Below are 17614 nucleotides of genomic sequence, written 5' to 3'. Positions count from 1 at the left end.
TACCTTCATTTATTTCTCAGTCCACCACAAAAGTTTGCACATCGCGTTTATCACTAACGTTACCTCTATCTATCATGACAGTTTCGGTTTAAACACCTGTGCCGTCAGTTGTCGATGGCGCTCCGCTGAGCCTCATTGAAGTTGCATTTAAGCATATAATGCTGACGTGCTCGTCGCGAATGTTCCGCCGCAAATTGCAAATTTTGAAAAAACTGTAATGGTGTCCCTGATTCTCAACCTGTGGATGTTTTTCATCGCTAAAAGGGAGTTTGGGAACTTATAGCAGAGCACAGATGACAACATTTTTCCTTGAGACAGCGCAAGCTAGCACTAAAGGTAAAGCTAATTACATTATAGCGATGACGCTTAGTGACAATTGACCAATCAGTGATCTACTGTGTTTACGCGTCACATTTGGTATCACCTCAGGTCGCTTGGGACCCCAACCGAGGTGGTACGAAAAAAGTATCGGGTACTACGTACTGCACCTAATGGAAAAGCTCCCAAAACCAAACCAAAACCAAACCGTGGGGTACTATGCAATGGAAAAGCGTTATTATAAAACGGCTCATTCTGGTTCTTCCTTCTGATTGGTTGAAACGCGTTCTAAGCCGTGATAAAATAGTCAGATGAATGAGAACAGCCCATTGGGGGAGGAGGAATTGTGAAGAAAGAACGACGATAAATACTCATGTTTTTTTGTCCTGAGCGGGGAGTCCGTCAAATCCTGCTGTTATGACTTGAGACGACCCAGCATGCTGTAACTTTTTCATATCTGATCAATAAATATTCAATGTAGATATTTGTGTCTTTCTCAAATTATGAACATGCATTGGACGCCTTAAAGTCCAACAATTGGTGATCCCCGACGTTGTTGGAGGGAAAAGAAGATTAAGAGAAGTTTCGAATTGCTTAAGATTGAGTAAGGGAGGGCTCCATTTCAACACAAAAGACCGGTCTTCTAAAACAAAGGTAAGCAGAAACCTGTTTTATCAAATTCTGCTATTGGACATATACCAAATTAATTGTGTTGATAAGGAGATCCAAACTGAAAGTAATAAATAATTGAATAAAAGATCAGATTGAAAAACTTAAAAGAATAAGAGTAATAAGTTTGGGTTAGAGGCCCTTAATGTACTAGACATTATAAATTTATTATTTTGGGTTAGAGGTCCTCGGGTTAGAGTCCCGTAAATTTATTATTTTGGGTTAGAGGACCTCGGGCTAGAGTCCCGTAAATGTATTATTTTGGGTTAAAGTACCTTGGATGAACGTTCCGTAAATTTTTTGTTTATCGTTTACTTTGCCTGGGTTGAGTTGTTCAAATTGATTTGTTGGTTTGAGTTGTCCAATTTGAGTTTTTGTGATTAATCGTGTTGGTGAAATTTTGATGTATTGCTGTGAAGTTGTTATTTTATGAAAATCGTATGAAAAATGGCTGAATTTCAGAAAGAATGTGATGAGTATGGTTGCCTAACAGTGTATGTGCAATGTAAAAAAGGCAAGTAGTTTGGAAAGGGACCAACTGTAAAAGACTCAGAAACAGATTTGAGAATGGGGACGAGTATCGCTTTTGTTGCAGCTGAAGTCGAGACGATTACTAAGAAAAAAGGGGAAGTTGACAGTTGTGCTGTGAACGAGCAAAAGGAAGTAGAACAAGGAAGCACTGAGCCAGTACCCTCAGCCCCACCCATGACTCCTCCCAGAGTGAAGTCACTATACCCCTCACTGCACACACCTCCTCCTTATGAGGAAAAGTCTGTTTCGATCTCAAAGCAACAGCCGGTGTTAACAGTAAACAGCGGTGAACTAGATGTTGAATTTGATTAAATAAAGGCCCTGAAAAGAAAAATGGAAAGATTAGAACAAACAATTATGACACAGGGAGAGATAATCACAACTCTATTAAGATTACAGAGAAATGTAAATGACAACAACATGGGAAAGAGATCTCGTGTATTACACAGACAGGGCCATAAACAAATCAGACAAAAAGAGCTTGTAGAGGTAGATAAGATTAAGAATGAGCTTTTGAAACTGCAGCTGGAACAGGCCAAACAGGCCAACACAAAAAAGAAACAAATGCCCAAGCAGGCCCAACCAACACCAGTAGCTATGACAACTAGTGTCCCAGACAACGTACAATATCCCAATCAGCCCATAGATCCATATACAGGCCCACCCTATACAGGAAACCTGTGGGAGGGATATAACCAACAGAGAAGGGGAGGGCCAAGAAGGAGTAGTAGACCAAAACGGGGAGGTTTTGGAGGTTTTGGCAGGAATACATGTTATGTGTGTGGACAGGAAGGACATTGGGGACGGCATTGTCCCAACACTTGGTCACAGCCCCAAAATTCTGGTGCTAGACCACTTAACGGAACACCTGCGGGGGGATGGGGTCCCCGAGGAGGTGGTGCCGGGCGTGGAGCCGGTAGCTATGGCAGGGGGCCACCGAGATCGCACAACCCATCACAACCAGATTTAATGGCGCCTATGCACCCAACATGGGGCCAAAGGGAGTGGTGCGGATGAATGACGCGGCACACAGGAACCCACCATGAAAGGAATGGCTGGGCCTCTCATGGACCACTAAGAGCCCTAGTGGATAATGGGCCTAAATAGTACACCGTAAAAAAAAAAAGTTTCAACAACGGTGGAGATAATGGGTTTCTGGTAAAATTGAAAAGTGACTATCAACAAATCACTACCCTATAAGGTAGCAAACCAGTCTAGTTTGCATGCATTTCTGTATTCCTCCAACACACTAGTTATTAATAGATAGGGACCTAGAAATTACAATGACCTGTCAATGTTGTAATGTGCCCCCGGATGGACGGGGCACAAACGAATGGCTAATTAAACTATGGAGAGATAGAGCCTTATGTCTGACCCAGGACCAGAGACTTATGTTGTTATTTTTTATTTTTTTTGGGGCCTTATAAACAACAAACAATAGATAACAAAGTGTGTACCAATATATAAAACGGTGTCCTAGATAAAGTTTACTAAACAATTCTGGCCAGCCAAACCTGAAAGTATGTCCATGAGGGTGTGAACATGGCTGACCCGATCACTGAGGGGATGCCACATGATAGTAAAAAAAAAAAAACCCAAAAAGGGCCAAACAAAATCAGACATAAGTTGTTTACAACACCACTGCCAACTACCCGCTCCTGATTACGCTATTTACGGATGGCTTCGTTTCAGAGCATCAGATGGTACGCTAAAGGCAGGCTTTGCTGTGGTTGAGCAAGTTGAGGGTGATTTTGTAATAAGACTGAGTGGTAGGTTGAAAGGTAAATAGTCAGCACAGAGAGCTGAAATGATAGCTGTTATCAAAGCCTTGCACTAAGCTGGTGAAGAGAGGGTGATTATTTATAGTGACTCTGCATATGTGATTGGTGCAGTATATATGGAACTGCCATATGGCAGAAAGGTGGGTTTGAAACCAGGAAAGGCCGGCCTATAACACATGCTAGCGAAGCCTGACACATAATACAGGCTGTGAAGGTACCTAATGAAGTGGTTGTTGTCAACTGCCTAATAAACCACTTATATCCCCAACCATGGTTTCCCAAGACAAAGTTAGATCTGACAAAATTGACAAACACGCACTGGAATTGACATATAGTTTCGGGGCTGCTTATCACCCCAATGCCAGAGCAAAGCTGAAATAATGAACCTGACCTGGACATTACAATTTCACTTGACAAAATCTGTGCACAGACAGAAATAACATGGCTTGACGCATTGCCAATTGCATTAATGTCTATTCACTCTTCTGTTAACAGGATTTTTGGTTTCACACCCTTTGAATTGCTTACAGGTCGACAGTTTCCAGGCCCATGGAACGCCTTGGTGTAGGATCCAATCCTGCTACTAACTCATGCTGTTTATTTTTACAAACTAACTGCTATGATTAAACATTTTTCCTGCCAGGCTACACGACACCGGGACAACGAACAAGGTGTTACAAATGATGATTGAGTAAAAGTGAAGGTGTTCAGACGGAGCTGGGCCGAACCAAGACGGTCCAGGCCACCGAGAGTAAAAGCAAGAACCTAACATTGTGTTCAGCTACAGGGCAAAGGCGACACCTGGTTCCATCTCTCCTCTTGTGTTCCTTGTGATCCTCTTTCTAGGTTTCTAACAGAGAAAAGTGTGGACCTGAGGAATCAGGTCCAAGAGAGGGAGGGTGGTGAGCAGGGGCGCAATGAACAGTTTCAAGGGGGGTATGCGAGACAGAAATTTGGGCCCCTTTCTTTAGATTATTGTTTGATTTTCATACCATAATGTATAGCTATAGAAAATTACTCGGTTGAGTGCGTTTATTTAATTTTACAAGTCGCATTTCCAATTAAAAATAAATGCATTAAGCAAAAAAAAAAAAAAACAAGATTTAAGCTATTCGAAAAACGAATACCATTTTAATCTGGAATGGCAAAAAACATTCACGTGACTGATTTTAAAGAGATCACTAAAAGAAGAAGAATGCATTTCTGAACCTATGGAAGGCGCTTTGAAAGTCGCGGCGAGTTTTCTGTGCGGTTTTAGAAGCAAAATGTGTACATTTATGTTTAGCCTATAATAGTTCATTCTTCAGAATTCAATTCAATTCATATTGATGATCTTATAGTCCATTTAGCCCATTTAAAAATGTTCTTACAAACCGACTGTATTCATCAGAAAACACCAAATAACTTATGTTCTCTTTATGTCGTTGTTCTCTGTGCGTGTGTTTCCCGCAACCCCCACACGCGTCCTCCGCTCATGACAAAACGTGTGGCCGGCAAAAATTATTTTAAAATTAATATGACGTTGATTTTTTTAAAAAGTGTGCGCCTCGCCCATGCACGCCCTTAGCCAGTGACACAGAAATTTCAAAAAACACAATCGGCTAAAGTTTTAAATATGACGTTGATTTTCAGTCAAAAGCATGCCGCAATCAAATGTGCTGGAGATGGGCATGCACATTTAATTTCTGTGCACTAAAGGCTGTTTTTTGAAAAGCGATAAAAGTGATATTCTCCATAATATGATTTTGCACATCCAATAACAACTATATTATTACAAAGATAATACTGCATGTTTTGGCATTTGATAGCATTTTGCAGTTTATATTTGTTACGTAATGAGGCACGGTGTTCTTTTTAATGTTCTTTTTCTATTTACAACACTTATCAACAAAACATTGATTCAAATTAAGAGACTAATTATGTTAAACGAAATTCATTTGAAGCAAACATTTGAAGCAAACAAAACTTAAATTAAACTCGAAAATTATGTCTTATGATCCACTCCATTTGTACCCTCATATTAGCCTTCAATCAATTACAACGCCAAATATATAGCGTTTAAAATTACAGTCTTAATAATCGAATTAAATTGAAACAAAACAGTAACAATATTACAACAATATTTAAACACAACAATACTTAAACATAAATATACACCAGACATTCTCTATTAGGATACATGTAAAAAAAATCTGATATAGCGTAATAGCTGCAATAAGTTAACTTTTTTTGGGCTAAACCTCCGTTGCAAACCTGAATAAAAATGAATCACTTTCACTTTGAAAATGATGCGCTGTCACATTAAAACCAGCTCTTAGTCATTTAAAATTTAACTCAATTACAATGGCTTAGACAATTCTCCTATTTCATGTTTAATTAATAAAGAGTCCCCAATTGCAGAAAATAATATTTTTAACTACGCCTATTAAGTAATTGTCCGTCTTAGAAATGCAATAGTAGTTGTCAGCAGTCGCGATCCTAATATTTCCTTAAATAAAGGCCTTGCTTTCCTTTTGTTTTAACACAAATATTTTTAATTTTTCATGAAACATACAGTTTACGGGTCAGCATGAGCGCTTTTTAGTGGCATGTTAGATCTTACCTTGAAATGCCAAACAGTAGGGCTGTCGACTGTTTGTGGTTACTCAATAGGATTGCATAGCAAACCCACCAAACTGATCAAAAATTAAAAACCACCAGAATCGCCAAATATGTAATTGCATCTACTAGGTCATGCTTGCACGCTGTTTTTTTAAAAGTGTCTCAATTTTACTTATCACAAAGTCATTTACAGTAGTTTTATATTCATTTACTTTACATTTACTATAGTATTAATAATTAAACGTCTACAATAAAAAAAAAACGGAAAAGTGATGACGGTGGGGCCCCCTAGCGTACTCATGGGCCCATATGCCTTGCATACTCTGAACCCCCCCTAACGGCGCCCCTGGTGGTGAGCATACAGAACCAGATACTACACCAACACTGCATCATCAACAGAACCAACAACCAGGTTGTAAGATTGTACATAAAACAAAAAGGTGACATTTTTTTTCCCAGCCCAGCAACAGAACCTTTAGCACACTGCATAAGTGCAGACTGTGCCTACGGAGCAGGTATAGCCGTACAATTCAAGGCCAAGTACGGAATACAAAAGGTTGTAAGTCAAAACAAACACACAGGTGAATGTGCGGTTACTCATGAGGACGACGGCAGACTGATTTTTCATTTAATAACCAAACAAAACAGTACTGATTTACCAACATATGAGAATTTTACCAACAGCCTCAGATGCATGAGAGATTGGTGTGAGAAAAAAGGAATAACAAGTGTATCCACTCCCCGGCTGGGGTGTGTATTAGATAAATTGGATTTCCATAAGGTGGTGGAGATCCTGACAGAAGTGTTCAGGGACCTGAACATCACAATTACAGTTTAGTCATTGTAAGTTATAAGTTTATTTTTTCTTTCCCATCATTTTACTTATTTTGCTATACTCTTACCTGTTATTAAGTTTCAATTTAAGAGTGTTTTTTGAATTAAGCCAATAGGCATAAGTGTATTTTTTCCACAGAGATGAAGCTATATGGAAATTGAAAGGTTCTGTGGGCCCTAGGGGTTATAACTGCAATTATAATTACCATAATATTTAGCATAAACAATGGAGGTAATCTGAAAATTGACAAAAGGTCCAAGACAACACCACAAGATCAGTGCTTAAAGAGATATGGGGGAATTGAATTAAATTACACAAAAAATTCAACGACGTCATACACCTTTGATTTATGCAGTATGATAGACTGTGGAGGGCAATAGTAACCTCCATAATAGTGTCCATTGGTGTATTCGTGGCCATCCTGGTGACCTGTGGATGTTGTTGCATTCCCTGTCTTAGATCCCTGTGCAACAGATTAATAGTATCTGCAATAGAGAAAAAAGAGAACAATCCACCCCCATATAGCATGCCCCTATTAGGCTTACAGAACCTGGATGGGGAGGAAGAAGAAAATGTGTGACCTCTTTCAGAGGTCAAGAGAGGGAATTGTGGGATTTGATTTTGTTTTACTAATCGTGCTGTTTATAATCTTAATTCATGTGTATTGTTACAACAATGATTTCTGTGCTGAGTACAAGAAAGTTGTCTGTGTGTGTGTGTGTGTGTGTGTGTGTGTGTGTGTGTGTGTGTGTGTGTGTGTGTGTGTGTGTGTGTGTGTGTGTGTGTGTGCGTGTGTGTGTGTGTGTGTGTGTGTGTGTGTGTAAAAGCTGAGAGGCTGTGGTTTCAGTTGGGGGATAGAAACAAAGCCCTGAAGGGAAAACACACAAAACAGATGGTTCCAATAAACAAGTTGTTTGCTTTATAACTATGTTACATTTAGAGATAGTGAAAATTAGTATGTTTAACTAATGAATGCATTTAACCAATTTATGTACAATGGAGTATTGTTGTGTTGTTGAATAATTATGTTTTACATATTTACTGCCTACATTTTATGATGATTGCCAAAAGTGTTAAAGTTACAAAGATGTCCAGATAAGGACATAATGCCTTAGGGAACAGAATGGTCTGTGTATGTCTTTCTGTCTGTGTGGTATGCAACCCCCACAGGTATGTGGAGATGGAGTCAGATGAACGAGAACAGCCCATTGGGGGAGGAGGAATTGTGAAGAAAGAACGACGATAAATACTCATGTTTTTTTGTCCTGAGCGGGGAGTCCGTCGAATCCTGCTGTTATGACTTGAGACCACCCAGCATGCTGTAACTTTTTTATATCTGATCAATAAATATTCAATTTAGATATTTGTGTCTTTCTCAAATTATGAACATCCATTGGACGCCTTAAAGTCCAACAATGGCTCTGAATCTGATCTCTTACAAAAGTTCTTCACAAAAATGGAATTATATCCGCTTTTGAAAATTTGAGAGGTGATAACTGATAAGAGAACAAATGAAGGTAGGATGAAACGTTTTTTGTTGTTGTTGTTGTTGTTGTTGGAAAATGGATGGTCTGTTCTTTCATTTGATATTTTATGTTTATTTAAAGAAGATCGTTTTTCTGTTAGGCATTAAACTAAAACTGGGTCGGGCAACTTAAAAAAAAAAAAACACTGACAGGGAAATAGTTCAGCATGCTTCCAAGCATATTTGATCATCACTTCAACCGTTGCACAATATAAATGTTAATGTATATTTTAGATGAATGTAACATCTTTGTTTGGTACAGATCATCGCAGATCCGTTGTTACAACACATAGGATGGGAGAGGAGGAGGAGCAAGAAGAGTTGAAAGAGAACAGGGAGCAGTAGAGGGAAAAGAGATAGACAGATTGTAGGGCAATGGTATGGTGGGAAGAGAAGAAAATGTACAAAGACATGAACAAAGAGTTCAGCTGAACATAAACCGATCGACAGTGGCTTACCCACACATTTTAGAGGGAAAACTCGTAAGTAACTTCCTGGTTATATGAGACTATTCTAGAGTCTTGTACATTTCTAGTTCTTTTCTCTACTGTAAATGTTTCTATTTGTAACATATTTTTTTTTCAGAATTGAAGTTCGAGAACATGTTGGTGGATGAACCGGACTGTTTTCATGCTGTTCAGATGAAGCAAGTACTGTATACAAAGTGCCCTTTGAGAGGAACTCTGATAAGAGAAAAAGGTAGTGCGTTTCAGAGTTTAGGGCCAACTACAGCAAAGGCACTATCAGTTTAGAAAGTTAAGTTGGAGCTAGGCCATTTAAGCATTTGTAAGCAAACATTTAAACCCTAAAATCAATCCTAAAATGGACCGGAAGCCTGTGTAGCGAAGACAATATTGGCGAAATAAGTTTCCCGTTTACGTGTTCCAGTTAAGTGTGTAGTGTGTATAATTATTATGTATATAGTAATTATACACAGTTAGTGCAAAATGCTGCAGCTCAACTTCTAAGTTGTGAACACAAACTTTTATTTTGTACATTAATGTGTGTCTATTCTATGGGGACCAGAGATTGGCAAATATTACAAAGAGCGCAACAAACTGTCTTCACCTACAGTATTATGTGAGGTAGGTGTCCTTCAGAGCCCTTGGCAGAGAGACATCATGTGATGGTGATCTGAAGGATATTGAGTTTGTTCCTGTCCAGGCCAATGACTTTTTCCACATGGACTTCTTGTTTCAGTGGATGCAGTTGCTGCCTGCTTTTGGTGAATGCTGGTATGGGCTCAATACAGGTCTACTGTATCTTTGACATTGAAACCTCTATCTGACAGAATCTCCTGGTGATGATTTCTTAGGATGTCCACAGTTTGCTGATATGTGCTTGTTGCAGTGTTGTGCCTGAACGAGTTCATTGAACGAAAGTTCATGAACTCGTTCATATTTTGGGCAAACGTGAACTGAACGTACTGTATTACTGCCTGATGAATGCAAAGTGAACTCGTTCATTCTGGTGTTTGTGAACGCTCTCTCAGTTTAACGTCGTTCAATAGGGTGCCAGATTTCTATAGAGTCTTTCAGGCGAAAACCCGTCTAAAACACACTGTAAACAGGCCTTAATGTGTAGCGGGAAAAAAAAACACCCAATCTGCCTGCATGCGTCATCAAAACAAAACTGACTGGATGCTGCTGAAATCCAAATCCCTGCTGCGCCACTCATATAGTTTAACATTAAATAAGATTATATTTGTCCTAAATCGTTAACGATTAACAAAGGCTGCTTACGCATATTCTGGATCTTGAAATAGACTTTGGCTAAGCTCACGCTATTTAACGTGCACGTGCGGTGCGCAATACCTGCGATTTGTCCTACATGCGATGCCTCGCAGCGCTTCTGGCCCGGAAAACCCCCTTGAAGCACCGGCTAGCCTTTCAAGGTATGTGCAAGCAAATACCAAAATTAAAAGACAGTCAATGCTAATGTAAACCCTGGTTGGATAAGGATTTAAAGCTGGATATGAAGATGAAATCTGACGCATTTAGCTTCAGTGTTAAAACTAATAAAATAATTGCTGTCTGTGGTTCTAAATGGGCTATAATGGCAATCATTTTTTTTTAATAATATGGGAAAAAAGAACTATAAAATTAGTTCACTTTTGGAACTGTGAACTAGTTCAAAATTTTGAAATATGAACTATAAACTGAACTAGTTCATTTTCAAATGTGTGAACTGTGAACTGAACTTGTTAATGTAGAAAGTGAACTTTTCCAACACTGGCTTATCGTTGTGCGTCCACCCCAGCCTTTTGACACAAATGATAAAACAGCTTGTAGTGTCATTGAAATCAAATATATCACAGTGTTGTGATGCTTGTACTGAGATTATGTCTGTGGACGAGCATTTACGTTCTTTGGATTCTCTATGAATATTTTATGTGTTAATATGCACAGTTGTCCATGTTGTGTTTGTATCTCTCTCTCTGTGTGTGTGTGTGTGTGTGTGTGTGTGTGTGTGTGTGTGTGTGTGTGTGTGTGTGTGTGTGTGTGTGTTCTATGCAGGGAGAGTCTGGTGGCTGGATAAACAGCATCATTAAACCATCCATAAAAACTACATCTGAAATCACAGAGAAACTATTGTACTGGGAATCAATGCTGAAGATAGCAGCTGTGAATGTTTTATGAATGTGTTCGGCTTGATGTTTCATTACAGTGATTAAGCATTTATCATATTTATAATAATATTCAATATGACGTACACTCTCATGTAAAGTGTTTTTGTCTTTCATTTAGTACAAATCAATAAATTATAAATTTTCTTGTTTTTTCTTGTGTTTTTTGCACATGTTGATGGCCTTAAACTATTCAATAAACTCTAAACTGACCATACAGTATGAGATAAAATACAGGGATAACATTTAAAGACTACATTTGATTATAATATATGAGTTTATTTAAATTTATGTTCCTTAGACAGATTTTTTATTTGACATACAGGGTCATCTGTGTCAGAGATTCAGATAAAAACAGAAATTTCTAAAGATGATGAGAGAAAAAAACACAAACACACATCTGTTATCAAACTATTACACAAACTCATATGATTCTCTTAACATCCAGAAATACATTTCATTTAACTTTGATATAAATTCATCAACTTATACTATTAAAAAACACAACACAACAAGTGACTAAATATGATGACACCTTCTGTTTAATTTCTTACCCCTCACTAAAAACCAAAAGATTAAATAAGTGTGTAAGCATGCAATATATGATTTACCACAGAGAATAGTTTCTTCTTATATTATACCACGGGTCTGTTAAATGTTTTATTGTGATGGGCTGAGAAATGTTCAATGGGTGTTGATTATTTTTCTGTAAACCACACACTTAACATATTAAATGTCTTAAAAATTGGCACCAGAGCCATTTTTTGGTAGTAAACGTGGTATAAGCACAATAATTAACTCCAGTCATTTGAATTATTTGAAAATAATGCAAGCCTGCTGTGTAAAGGCACTCCGCTTCGTGCATTACCATCTTGCGTGTGCATTACTTTCAAATAATTCAACAGCCCGTCGTCAATTATTACTAACATAATATTTATTCAAAATGTATTAAATCAAAACACAAACTAAAGCCAGCATAAAGAGAAAGTGATGCACACAAACATATATCATATCATTCTGAATCATCTCTGATGCAGATGAAGTTAGATTCTTCTGGATTGATATCAGCTCATCTGAACACACAAACACAAACATACAGAACAAACACTGTGAATGAACTCAGATCAGTTTAATAATTCTGTCATTAAACACACACAGACTACAAGAACTATAGATAGATGATAGGAGAGGAAGAGGTGCAGATGAGATTTACAAATGACTCAAACCACACAAACAACACCAAACCAAATAACTGACAACACAGAAACACATCTGATGAGATTGTAAGATGAAGATTTGTGAAGTGTTTGTGAGGATCTGCTCATCTTCATGACACACAAAAGTACGCTTGTACTGGCAACCCAAATCATTCCATTGACCCTCAGTATTCATGAGGACTTCTGTACATTGTGGAACTTTACCACCACTAGGTTGACCAGACTTCCAGTTTCTGAAGGAGGAGCTACTGTTATCTGACCACTCCCATGAATCACTGAACAGACCAATCCAGACTTCAGATATCTGACTGTTATTCATGATCTTCTGAATTTGTTCATTCTCAGTTTCATTCCTCACACTGGTCAGATCAGTATGAGTCTCTCTGCAGAATCTCTGAGCTTTTCTCCATGTTTTATTAGACGCCACATAGATGTAATTTTTGCTGCTCTCGTTTAAGGAAGTAAAGAAAGATTGATTCAATCATTTTCATTCATTCTCACAACACTTGGAGTTTGGATGTGAATTTCATGTTTAAGTTTCGAGTTAATGCTCTCTCTCTCTCTCTCTCTCTCTTTCTCTGTGTGTGTGTGCGCGTGCGTGTCTCTCAGACAAAATTTACCACATTTAAATGATGGTTTGTGACAAATGACAGAAAATATTTCTGTTTCTTAACTGTGATGATGTTTATTGTTGATTTATGTTTAACTTTACATCACATCATGTTTTGTTTAGTGAAGGTTTGCTGTCATTTTAAGAAGCTGAACTCACCGTTGTAGCAGATGAATCTCAACTCTTTGTTACAGTCCTTATGATACAATTCTCCACTATTTTGCATATAAACACAATTTTGATAATTTGATTGACAATTAGCCCAGTTGGTATAGTTCACAGTGTGACCCATAGACCGCTCCCATGTATAATCACCTGTATTCTTCAGTCCAATCCAGAATCTCAGATTATTACTATTCACACTGCTGTTCTTCACTTTATTCATCAGTTCATTCATGTCATTCATGTTGTTGACTGTGGCCAGATCTGTGTAGTTTTCTCTGCAGTATATCAGAGCATCAGTCCAGGTCATATTGATGTTTATGTGATGATACCGGCGCTGACTGCATTCCGATACTGAACAGAGAGCTATGAAAGAGAGCGTTTGATTCTTTATTACGGGTATGTAAACCTGATAAGGAACACTGTGCCGTACACGGTACACCCCCTCCCTGCACGTGAGGCTGCATTATGTCATTGTAACTTTGAAGCATTAAATCTTTAAAATATACGGTCATGCGGCACATCGTTGGAAAGCTTAGACTTTAGGGATTCCATTAAGCGCACCCACGGTGGCGCCGATTTAGGATATTTACTTACCTTCAAAATCTTCCCTTTATCCGCTTCGGTGAAATTGTCCCAAAAAAATTGTTCATAAATCCCCAAAAGTCCAAGGAAATGGAATATCCAAGCCTTTTAATCCAAAACGATTTGTTCTTCTCACAATCTTGGCGTTTCTGACCGAATTACGATATAAATAGTGTATACAATTAGTTCACTAACGGAGATTTGTTCGAATCTCACTTTTCATTCACGATTTATAATGAATATATTCAGATGTCACGTTTATTGTTCAACGTCTGAGGAACAAATACGCCCCCTTGTGGAATTTCAGCCATTCCATAAGAGGTTAAATGCTGTGTTCTGATATGGCTGAGAAATATTCCGTGGGTATGCATTAATTTCTAATAACCGCACAACTAACTTGTCAAATTTCTTAAAAATAGCCACCAGAGCAATGTTTGTGGTAACCGTGGTATAAGAGGAATAATTGACTCCGGTCCTTTAGATTATTTAAAAGTAATGCACACCCAAGGTGTAAAGGCACTCGGCTTCGCGTCGTGCCGCATTGCACCTTGCGTGCATTATTTTCTTATAATTCAATGGCCCGTCGTCAATTATTCCTTACTTAAAACACAGTCAGTTCACATGACATTATAAACCAGAAACACATCACTCACCAATGACAAGAAGTCTGAAATATAGAGATTCATCCATTTCTGAAGAAGAGAAACATTGAAAACATCTTAACTCATCTTAGATCAAAACATCTCACTGTCTTATCTTTATGTGTTATATTCAGAAGTCAAACACTGATCTCAGATCAGTATCTTAATAAAAACATTTATACCTTCATAATAATTTCATAATAATTACACTATGAAGCATTAATAAAGCATTACTTAAGCAGTAATAAATAGTCAATTCATCATTTATTAAACATTGATAGACATTAGTAAGTATTTTATAAATGCTATATTCTTGATTTTTAAGCATATTTATAATGTGTTTATTAATTGTCTTTTTATACTTTATTAACGATCAATTCATCATTTCTAAAACAAGTATTACATTATTTACAGATCAGTTATTAAGATGTTGTTAGTGGTTCATAAGATCATTTAGGAAGTGTAAGTAAATGATTTATAAACTATTTAAATATTCATTTATACATTTTATTATTTAGATGTTTAGTAATAAGTTAGTCATTGTGTTAATAAATCTTTCATTAACACATATTCCTATTGTAATTCATGATTCATTCAGGTAGTTCTAAACATGTATAAGTGGTCAGTTAACTATTTTTGTAAGCTCATCTAAAGTGAGGACTAGTTATGCTTTGTAAAGCTTTTATAAAGGAGATTTAAAGGCTCAGTTAACTTTTAAACAAAAAAGGAAACTAAAAACAGAGTAAAATATAAAACAAAAAATAGTAATTTATGTAAGGAATAGTTGACGACGGGCCATTGAATTATAAGAAAATAATGCACACCAAGGTGGTAATGCGGCACGACGCGAAGCGGAGTGCCGTTACACTGCAGGTGTGCATTATTTTCAAATAATTCAAAGGACCGGAGTCAATTATTCCGCTTATACCACGGTTACCACAAACATTGCTCTGGTGCCTATTTTTAAGACATTTGAAAAATTAGGTGTGCGGTTTACAGAAAAATAATCAACACCCATAGAACATTTCTCAGCCAATCAGAATGCAGCATTCAACAGACCCGTGGTATAAATAAAACATAATTGTCGGATATTGTTTTATCATTTGTTGATTATATTTGTTTTTCTATCTCTTTTATTTAGTTGCTTATTTTTTTTAAAATTAATATTCACTTTCTTTGCTGTTCATTTTGTTGCTTTTTATCTTTTTATGAGAGGTTTATTTTTCATTTTATATGAAGTGTACAGTTGTACAGTTTAATTTTTGCTTCTAAAATAAATATTTCTGTGTTCTGTAATACTCTGTGTTGTGTTTGTTTCCTTTTTCTGTTTAAAAGATAACTGAGCCTTTAAACTGTTATAATATATAAATATATATAAATGAATGTTTAAATACATTTAAAATGAATGTTTATGAATCATTTACTTACACTTCCTAAATGATCTTATGAACCACTGACAACATCTTAATAACTGGTTTGTAAATAATGTAATACTAACTATAGAAATGATGAATTGATCATTAATTAAGTATAAAAAGACAATTATTAAATAAACACATTATATATATATATGCTTAAAAATCAAGAACAAAGCATTTATAAAACACTTACTAATGTCTATTTATGTTTAATAAATGAAGAATAAATTCATAGTGGGCAGTTATTATACCGACGTCAAAGTTACTATTTATCAAGTCTAAATAAAGTTCAATTATCAGTTATTAAACCACAATCTTTATAAATCAGTGTGATATTAACAATATCATTATAATATAAATAAGAGTTTGTTCTTACTTTTGATGTTGTGTGTTTCTCTTCTGAATCTGCTGTTTCTCAGTCTGTGTGTTTAGATGTCATTATATTATATCTGCTCTTTAACACCTCCCATCATTTCTGTTTTTTGGTAAAAAAGTTTTCATATTTTATTTCCTTCTTATTTGTATATTTTTCCACCTGTCGCCCTGTAGTCTGTATCTGTGATGATAACAGATCTCAAAGCGGAAAAAAGTGGTGACAGTTTTCTCCCTTATTTGTGTTTATCAACAGTAAAAATACAGCAAATAGTCAAAGATGAGGTGGATGAGATGTGTTTTTATTAATAAATATATTTCAATAAGTTCTCAGGATAAAAAGACTTCACAAAGGTTTATTGAAGATCTACTCTGAATCTCATTGAGTATCAAAGTCCATCTTTCTTAGCAACATGTTGACAGTTAATCTTATACACAAAATTATGAAGTTACTTTATTATACTGTAAGTTGTAATTTTTTACAAAAACAACCTGATGATGTCAAATCTAAAAGTGTTGTGAATGTTTACCTTCAGTAGAGAAATGAGATTTCACTAAATATTTACAGAAGAATCAAACAAAGCTGTTGTATAGCTTAAGAGGACTGATAAAATACACAAGTTATATAGACTAATGCTGTTTTGTATTGCTGTAGCCCCATTATTGACACAAAAACACATAACACATGACAGAAAACAAAAAACAGTATTAAATGTTGCTGTTGATATCTGCATTCATGTCCTCTATTCAAATACAATTTGCCTGACGGTTCTGAACAACACGTTTATTTTATTAAGTCAAGTCCTCACAGCATATCCAAATTATTTCCTTGTACAAAAGTACTTTGCATTAAATATGGACGAGGTGAATATAGACAATTTTGATAATACATTTTTTTTTACATAAAAATATTTCTGAATGCTTGATAAACACAGACTTTAGACTTTAAATGTTGTTGTGGCTTCAGGCTGCTATCAAATCTTCCACTGCATCTTTTTCTGTTTATTTACAAACATCACACTACACTGAAAAAAAAAAGATTCATTCAATTAACTAAATTTTTTTAAGGTAAGTGGTTGCAAGCAATTTATTTAAACTACATTTTTAAAAAATAGTAATACAAAACAAAACAAAAAACTTTTGTTTAAATGTAGCATAAATAAATTGATTGCAACCACTTACCTTAAAAAATTTAGTAAATTGAATAAATCATTTTTTTTTGAGTGTATCACAGTGCTTTAAGTGGCCCAAAAGAAGTGCCGGTACTCTATTTTTCTTTTTTTTTTTTTTTGCTGACTGGACTTCTATATTGAAGGGGTTTTATATTCAGCAGTCAACAGACGACCTTGTAAAAAATAATAAATCCTTATACAAGTTTGTGGATTTGCTTGAGCTAGAAATAGCTATTGAACATACATAAAATGTGCGAAAGGTAGTTATATAAGTAAAATTTTCAGCATGGTCAAATGCTAGAACTAGTTGTTCAGATAGAAAGAGCTTAAAACAGAAACTTTAAAATGACACCAAGACCATGTCTATGGGTTCAAGAATAACAAAATACTGGCAATTTAAAACTAGAAAGTCGTCACTTTATTTTTTCCCATTGTTTTCCATTTTGCGGGTGGTAAAACTACTGTGCGCGTCGTTCAAATTCATTGAAATTTCGTTGGGCAGTGTCCCAAACCAAAAAGGGCACTAAGGGGGATGGTACTATTAGTATGGT

This window comes from Misgurnus anguillicaudatus, chromosome 21, assembly GCF_027580225.2.
Source record: "Misgurnus anguillicaudatus chromosome 21, ASM2758022v2, whole genome shotgun sequence".
NCBI lineage: Eukaryota > Metazoa > Chordata > Actinopteri > Cypriniformes > Cobitidae > Misgurnus > Misgurnus anguillicaudatus.
Note: the sequence above shows the minus strand (reverse complement) of the source record.